Consider the following 8,096-nt stretch of genomic DNA (forward strand, 5'->3'; position numbering starts at 1 on the left):
ATACACAGATAGACGCACACAGCGACAGACGTAGAGACACACTCACATAGGTTTCTTCCTCCAGCCACCTGTGTGTGTATTTTAATTATGACTCTAACCGGAATAAAACTCATTGAAATTATATTACTCTTGTCATCTGTCCTTGAATCTGTTCAATTAAAAGATTTGGGAAGAAGGTAGAGAAAAACCGTACATTATTAATATGAAAAATTAAGTGCAACCACTACTTTTCCCTTTTTTTCTCTTTGTCTGCACATGCTGTCGAAGGTTAACACTGCAAGAATTGCAATCTTTTATAGACAACAATGTATGTTTTGTTATTGCAATTAAATAAATGAATTTATTTTGCTGCATAATTGTGACCATCACCAGCCCTCCCTAAGGAAGGATAAAAAGACATTTATTATAAGGAGGATATAAAAAGACAGGGCAGTGTTACACCTAAGCAAGGCAAGGCAAATGTATTTGTACAGCGCATTTCATACACAAAGCCACTCAATGTGCTTTACATGATCAAAAAGTACAACAGAAAACACTCAACAACTTAAAATCTATCAGAGCATCATTTAAAATCATCAGTAAAATCATTTAAAATCATCAACAAACACGTTACATCAACAACATGACCAAAAATCTCCCTCTCAATCACAGTAGAGAAAAACAATGCCTTGAACTTTGATTTAAAAATACATAACAACAGCATCACCGTGTTTACTGTGAACTCTGGGCTCCACTATCTGACCTGTGTCCATAGATCTGTGAGCTCTGGGCTCCACTATCTGACCTGTGTCCATAGATCTCAGAGACCTGCTGGGTTCATACCTGACTAACATGTCACTGATGTATTCTGGACCAAAACCCATTCACAGATTTATAACCAGCAGCAGAACTTTAAAGTCTATTCTGAGGCTGACTGGGAGCCAGTGTAAAGACTTTAAAACTGGACTAATGTGTTCTGACCTCTTTGTTCTGGTTCAGCCCTGAGCTGCAACGTTCTGAACCAGCTGTAGATGTTTGATGCTCTTTTGGGGGATTCCTGTCAGAAGACCATTACAATAGTCCAGTCTGCTGGAGATAAAAGCATGGACCAGTTTCTCCTGATCTTTCTGAGTCATTAAACCTTTCACTCTGGAGATGTTCTTTAGGTGGTAGAAGATGTTTTTGTGATAGATTTGATCTGATGCTGAATGTAAGATCTGAGTCAATCAGAACACCAAAGCAGAGCATATCAGCAGAGATATCAACACCTTCAGAGATAACCAGATCCAAAGTGTGACCTTGAGTGTGTGTCGAACCAGTCACATGTTCTATAAGACCAAAAGTGTCCATTAAAACATACAGTTCTTTGGCAGTATTGTCCATGTTATTGTCTATGTGAATATTTAAGTCACCTGTTATTATTAAAAAGTTATATTCAGTGCATACAACTGACAGCAGTTCAGCAAACTCATCCTTGAATTCGCTAGAATATTTCGGGGGGTCAATAAACGACTAAAAACAGAATTCTTGAATCACCCTTCAGTAAGAACGACATATATTCAAAGGAGATAAAATTACTGAACGTTATTTCTGCTGCAAAGAACTGGTGTTCTGTTCAGAAATGGTTGAAGGTATAGTTTAATGGTTTCTGGCCTGATATTTGCACTTCTTTTCTTCTTCAAGCCGTCTACGAAACAGCAGAGTTGGAACTGTCGCCCCTGTGGTCACAGATTTTTTTCAAGGTTAACAAAAAAGTTTAGAACTTTTTAAACTTTTACTGATTTTTAGAGCAACCCAAAGCAGCACACGTTGTTATTTTGACTGAAAAAGCTGCTAAATAATCCTGAATGCTTCACCTCCTATAGAACTAAATGGGCTGAAATGGGCGATTTCAACATGTTGATGCACAGGCTCTTCAATGGTAAACTAGTCCTATTTTTTAAATTTAATAAAATGAATATGGGTGCAAAAATAATGCGTTTTGTTAGGCATAGATCTTCTAATAAGGACATTTCAAAGGTTTTAGGCCACATTTATGCATTTATTTATAATGTATTTCTTGGTTATTCATATTAAAAAGAGTGAAAACAGCCCATGTCTGCCTGGAAGTCAATTATGTGTCCAAGTGTGCAACAATTATTACGACGGTACCAATTAAAAAAAGGAAAAAACAACAGAAAAGCCCCCATCCGTTGCTGAAATCACACCGCAGGGGGGTGACTTGGTCTTTACAACGTCGGGGGCCCATTCGCTCATCAAGGCTGGCGAAAACCCTAACATCCATATAAATTCTGCTGTGCTTATATCCAATGCAATATTTCCTACTGTCGATACAATCGATTGATTACCTTCTAAAACGAATGTAGATCGTTTGATGTCATCCAGAAGGACAATTTGCCGAGCACAGATTGATGTAGTTGGATTGTAGAAATATAAATCGATTCATTTATCTTATGCACATACGTCAAAATCGAGGCCCGTGGGCCAAGTTTTGCCCAGCAGAGCATCTAATCTGGCCCGCAGGAAGATTTAGTTTGAAGTAAAATTACAGCAAAAACAGGACTTTTTGTAAATTCCCATACGAGTTGTGGATAAAATACAGTAGGGGTTGCAGTGCCACATTATTTACAGTAATATAAAATTGCAACAATTTTTAAAAACCTGGAAAATTCTCACGAATAATCCAACAGAATTCAGAAAAATAGTTGCAAAGTCAATTAATTTTCAACAATTGCTTAACATTCACAATTTAGCTTGAATTTGTGTTTTTTTCCTTCACAAAAACATGGATTTTTTTTTTCTGTTCCAGCCCACTTGAGGTTAAACTGGGTCGTATGTGGCCCATGAAATAACATGAGTTGGACACCCCTGATCTAAAGGATGAACCGTTACACCCTTACTGTGTATAAATATATATATATATATATATATATATATATATATATATATATATATATATATATCTATATTGTGTGTGTGTTGTGATATACAGCAGGTCTGAGGAGTAATATCATGATATCATGGGGCTAATTTCTTTAACTAGTGAGCTTGATTCCATGCAGCCACCCACTCTGCGTCCCCACTGTGGCTTTAGCCACGTTTGGTGCCGTAATGAAAACAAATGGCTTTTCAGTGGGCAGACAAACCCATTTAAAACATTCATCAATCAGCACCACAGTAGATTTATATAATTCCATCCGTCCGTCCCTTTAGACTACACCTGACTCACTGACTTATACTCTTTCTACAAACAGCCACAAAATACAATATGTGGTGGATCACATGTGTTTGATCCCAGAAGAAGAAGCATGTGATGTAGGATGTATTGTTCTGTTTTAGACACATTGATGGGACGAATATAATATAATGTAATGTAAATAATATGAATATAAAATATAACATAATCTGTGTTGTAATGATTCCAACAAAGATCCTTATATTCTGTTCCTGAAGAAGATGAAGAAGAAATTCTGCGATTAAAACTTTAGCATTTATTATTCACGCAACCCTGATGGGTTTTAATACTTCTTTCTTTCTTTCTTTCTTTCTTTCTTTCTTTCTTCTTCTGTCATCTTTCCTTTTCTTTACTGTTTTTTTTCTCGTCTTCATTAAGTTTTAGTTTTTTAGTTCTTTCTATTGTTTTGTTTTTGTTTTTCTTTCTTTCTTTCTTTCTTTCTTTCTTTCAAATGTTTGATTAAAAATCAAATTAAAATAATTTTTCATTTTTCTTTTTCTTCCGTCTTTCTTTTCTTTTTTTCTATTTCTTTCTTTCTGTTTTGAAATTTTTTTTTCTTTCTTTCTGCCCTTTCTTTCTTTTTTTTCTTGTCCTTTCTTTCATTTCTTTTTTCTGTTGTTCTTTTCTTTCTTTCATGTTATTCTTTCTTTCTTTTCCTTTCTATTTCTTTCTTTCTTTAATCTTTTCCATCTTTATCAATTTAATTTCCTCTATAAAACATCACAGAACTTCTAGATTTCAAGAAAGATACTTAAAGCTGGTGGAGATAACAACGTAGCTTAGGCCTCATAAATCAATAAATCAGACATTATTTGCTCTAAAACATGTAAAAGGTTGAAATTGCTGCTTGAAAGTGTGTTTTGATCTCTGCTCTAAACACGCTTTGCATTGTGGGATGTGGAGTCCTGTAGACGGATGCATATATCTGTTTTTTTTTTTTTATACTTCATTCTTACCGTGTAAGTTGTTACAATGACCTGGTTTTTATTCTGTACTTGTAACAGATGACAGGATTTGTTATTCAGTGATAAAAAAAAATTACCTGCAAATTACCTTTAAAAGTGAGAAATATACAAATTGTAGCTGAATCATTGGATCACAGTACTTTTAACTATAAGTAAATTGCCATTCTCTCATTTTGAAGGTACAGATTTAACTGATACATACTGTACACGCTTCCAAAAGCTGTTATAAAACATTAATAAACACTAGACAGCACTGAATGGATGGCACACACAATCATATTAGATAACAGAAAGACAGAAAAGGCCAAAAGTTATCCTATCATCATGTCCGTAATGCTTCAATTCCTAAATAAAATCCATCTTAAATTACGAACAAAGACAAAACATTAAAGATCTAATATAGTGATAATAAGAGTTTTGAACTCAACATAGGTGACGTTTTTCAATTGTTCCCTCAAAGTAAAACGAATTTAAACCACAGCCAAAGATAAATGATCTTCCACACTCTGTCCTTCCTCAAAACTCCCTCCACACCTGCACAACAAAGCCTCTGCATCTGTTCTACAGCTCATCATCACTCTATAAATCATACTAAAATGCAGAATTATGATCCCACATTAAAACCACACCTTCAGGTACATTTAAAGCACACGTTTGGAAATCCATCCTGATGCACTAATTACTTTTTGTTTCCAGGCGGCGCCCAACCACGACTTGCTGAGGATTCTGACACGATGGTATGAAAATGCACAACAAATAGCATCTTATATTGAAATTAATCATTTTTTTTTTTCTCTGTATCGCATTGGTGATGTTTTCAATTTGCTGTTTTTGTGTTTCTCTCTCTCTCTCTCTCTCTCTTTCTCTCTGGAGGTGGAGGCCCTCAGCAGCAGAGGCAGGAGTGGCGAACAGTTAATAGTGGCACTGCAATAACAATAAAATGTCATCAATCTGTGGGCGCCTCCTGCCTCTGTCACACCAAGTTTGTACAGAGTAATGACATTAGGCCTGGAGTCGCAGGCACGCCGCGCTCTTAAGGAGCCGCGACACCAAAACAAGCAAACACTGCTCACAGAAGAGAAGAGAAGGATGAATGAACAGAGAAAACTAAATATTTACCTTAATCCAGGGATTATTGTACATTATTATCTACCTGCTACTGTAGGTTCACACACATGTTCCAACTCTAGAGTATTCACAGATTAAAAGCATTTTGGTGACTGTGGATCAGGTGGTAGAGGGTTCGTCTTCTGATCCAGAGGTTGGAGGTTTGATCCTAGTCGATAGCTGGGTTTCCCATTACCCTTGGAAATGCTCAAAATCTAAATAGTGCAATAAAAACTGGTAATGGAAACACCTGACTTTTGAAAAAACACTCAAATATTGCTAAAAAGTTTTTGACGAAGAAGGAGGAATTACAGACAATTCGATATTTAAATGTTGCCGCAAAAGCACCATGGAACACCTTTTTTCACAAATACACGTCACAGAACATGACGTACCTCGTCACATGACCACTGCTCTCCCCCGAAACCATTGAAACGTGTGGACAGAAAACGAGACCGGGACATTTCTTAGCATTAGACTTTAAAATTATTAGTGCCAATTTAGACGTGAAAAAACAACAAAGGAATGCAGAGTGTTATTAGGAGGTTTGGAGCGTCCGTCTTTCTGCAGTGAAATCTCGCGGGATGAGATTTCATAGAGTTACGGGGCCTCCTCCCCAAAAACAACGTTCAATGGAAACACATTCAAATCGCAATTATACTTTCTCGAGATTTAGAAATACCGCTTTTATGTTGCAAAAAACTAATGGAAGCACAGCTGATGTGTCAAAGTGTGATTGGGCAAGACACTGAACCCTAAGTTGCTCCCATTGGTCGACTAGTGCCTTGCATGGCAGCTCAGTCCCATTGGTGTGTGAATGTGAGTGTGAATGAGCTGATATTGTGAAGCGCTTTGGAACTACCTCAGTGGTTATAAAACGCTATATAAATCAAGTCCATGAGATCATACACAACAGGAATGTAATAAAGAACTGTGACTAACCTTTTACACTTTTAAACTTTTTATGTTCTGAGTTAAAACTAAACTGAACTGAACAAGAATTCAACTAGCCCAAGATTCTAGGTGGAAAACGAGCAATTTTTAACATTAATGTGCCCTAGTTTGGACTTCCACGCTTAAATGATACATAAAGTATGAAGCAGGATCTTCTTGTCTGTGACCAATTTTGACCAATTTTACACTTTACTGGAAATTTTATACATAGAGGCTGACATTATGCTGTCATTATTACGACATGACACCTGTCATTAGCATGAATAAGGTGTCATGAAGGCTGTCAATAAGTATAGTTTGTTACCCTATCCTTAAACATTAACCTTAACCTTAACCCTAACCTTAACCTTAACCTTAACCTTAAACCTTAACCTTAACCTTAACATGACCCCTACCCTAACTGCTACGCCTCCACACAAATAACCCTAACCCTGACCCCAACCATAACCCGTATCCTAGAATTATTTTAAGAAAACCCTAAATTTTACACCAAAACTGAAAGAAAACCCACCAATTCTAAAGTTAAAAATTAACCAAGGAAAATTCAGGCACCAATACACTTCCACCCTCCACCCCATTCCTTACAACAGTAATGGGGGGAGGCTGGAAGCTGGGACGAGGTCCAAACAGACTCAGTTGTGGTGAAGCCCAAACAGGCTCCTGCTTCTGTCCCACAGCTGACAGTTCTGTGAACCCTCATACCACAACCACACAACACAACCATCCCCCCCACGCTGTTCCTTGTCCCATATTTACAACACTGCACTGACACCACGCACTATACTGATACAAACTCACAAAACCCTTTGGATGAGTGGCACAAGGAAGAGAGGAACACGAATAACAAGCGTCAGCCCGTGCCTGCCTTTGATTCCCTGTTCCACTGGGGGGGTCCTCGAATCCCCTCGGGGAGTCCCATCGAGAAAACACATTCCTTTACCTAACCCTAACCTAACCTACCTAACCCCACTAGATCTCTCCACCTAACCCCAATGCCAACATAGCTCCAAATGTGTCATAATTTAGTGAACGACAATTAATGACAGCCTTCAAAACACCATAGTCATGCTAATGACAGATAATGACAGTCTTATGTATAAAACTTCAAGTAAAGTGTTACCCCAATGTTTATTAAATGTAGGGACAGTTTTAAAACTCAATCAAAAGAATCACAGGATTTTGGAAAAAATTTAGTTCTTTCAGCAATTTGAGAATGAAATAGAAAAATAATTAAATTAATGACTGTCATCATGTGATATAAGCACGTTAAAACTGTGTGCTGTACAAATCATGTGGAGTTTCATAGAGTTTGTGTATTTGGAACGACTGAGATATCTACAGCTGAATTATTTGGTAATTTATAATCATAAATGTGGGATAATGTTGGCTTGGTTTGACTCCATGGATGGGCCTGGAACCACTGGGAGAGGTTTGCATGTTCTCTTCTCTAACTATCTATCTTTGTTCATGTATTTTTCTCACTGTCCTACAGACCAAATGTTGTTCAGGTTAATTTGATTCATTGGTTCAGGTAAATGTTTTGTTCTTGTGAGAAATACCTTTCGTCTCCTGCTCTGACTTTGCAGAATGTTGGTTGTTCTTTTCCATCTCTGCACGTTGTGCTTTTAGAGGAAAATCTCTGACAGTAAATCATCATGTCACCACCTTGCCACACGTCCCAACTCCAGATGATCACTTTATTAATACAGCTGTGAGAAGCGTTCTAGTTCTCCACACGAGTTTACATGATGCTATCTGCTGGTTTGGTTTGGAAATGATTTCCTTTGCATTCCTGAACAGTTTTTCCAACCTTTGAGAAACATGAGACACATTCTAAACCAGTTCAAACTGACAAA

Source organism: Gouania willdenowi, chromosome 3 (genome assembly GCF_900634775.1).
Source record: "Gouania willdenowi chromosome 3, fGouWil2.1, whole genome shotgun sequence".
Taxonomy (NCBI): Eukaryota; Metazoa; Chordata; class Actinopteri; order Blenniiformes; family Gobiesocidae; genus Gouania; species Gouania willdenowi.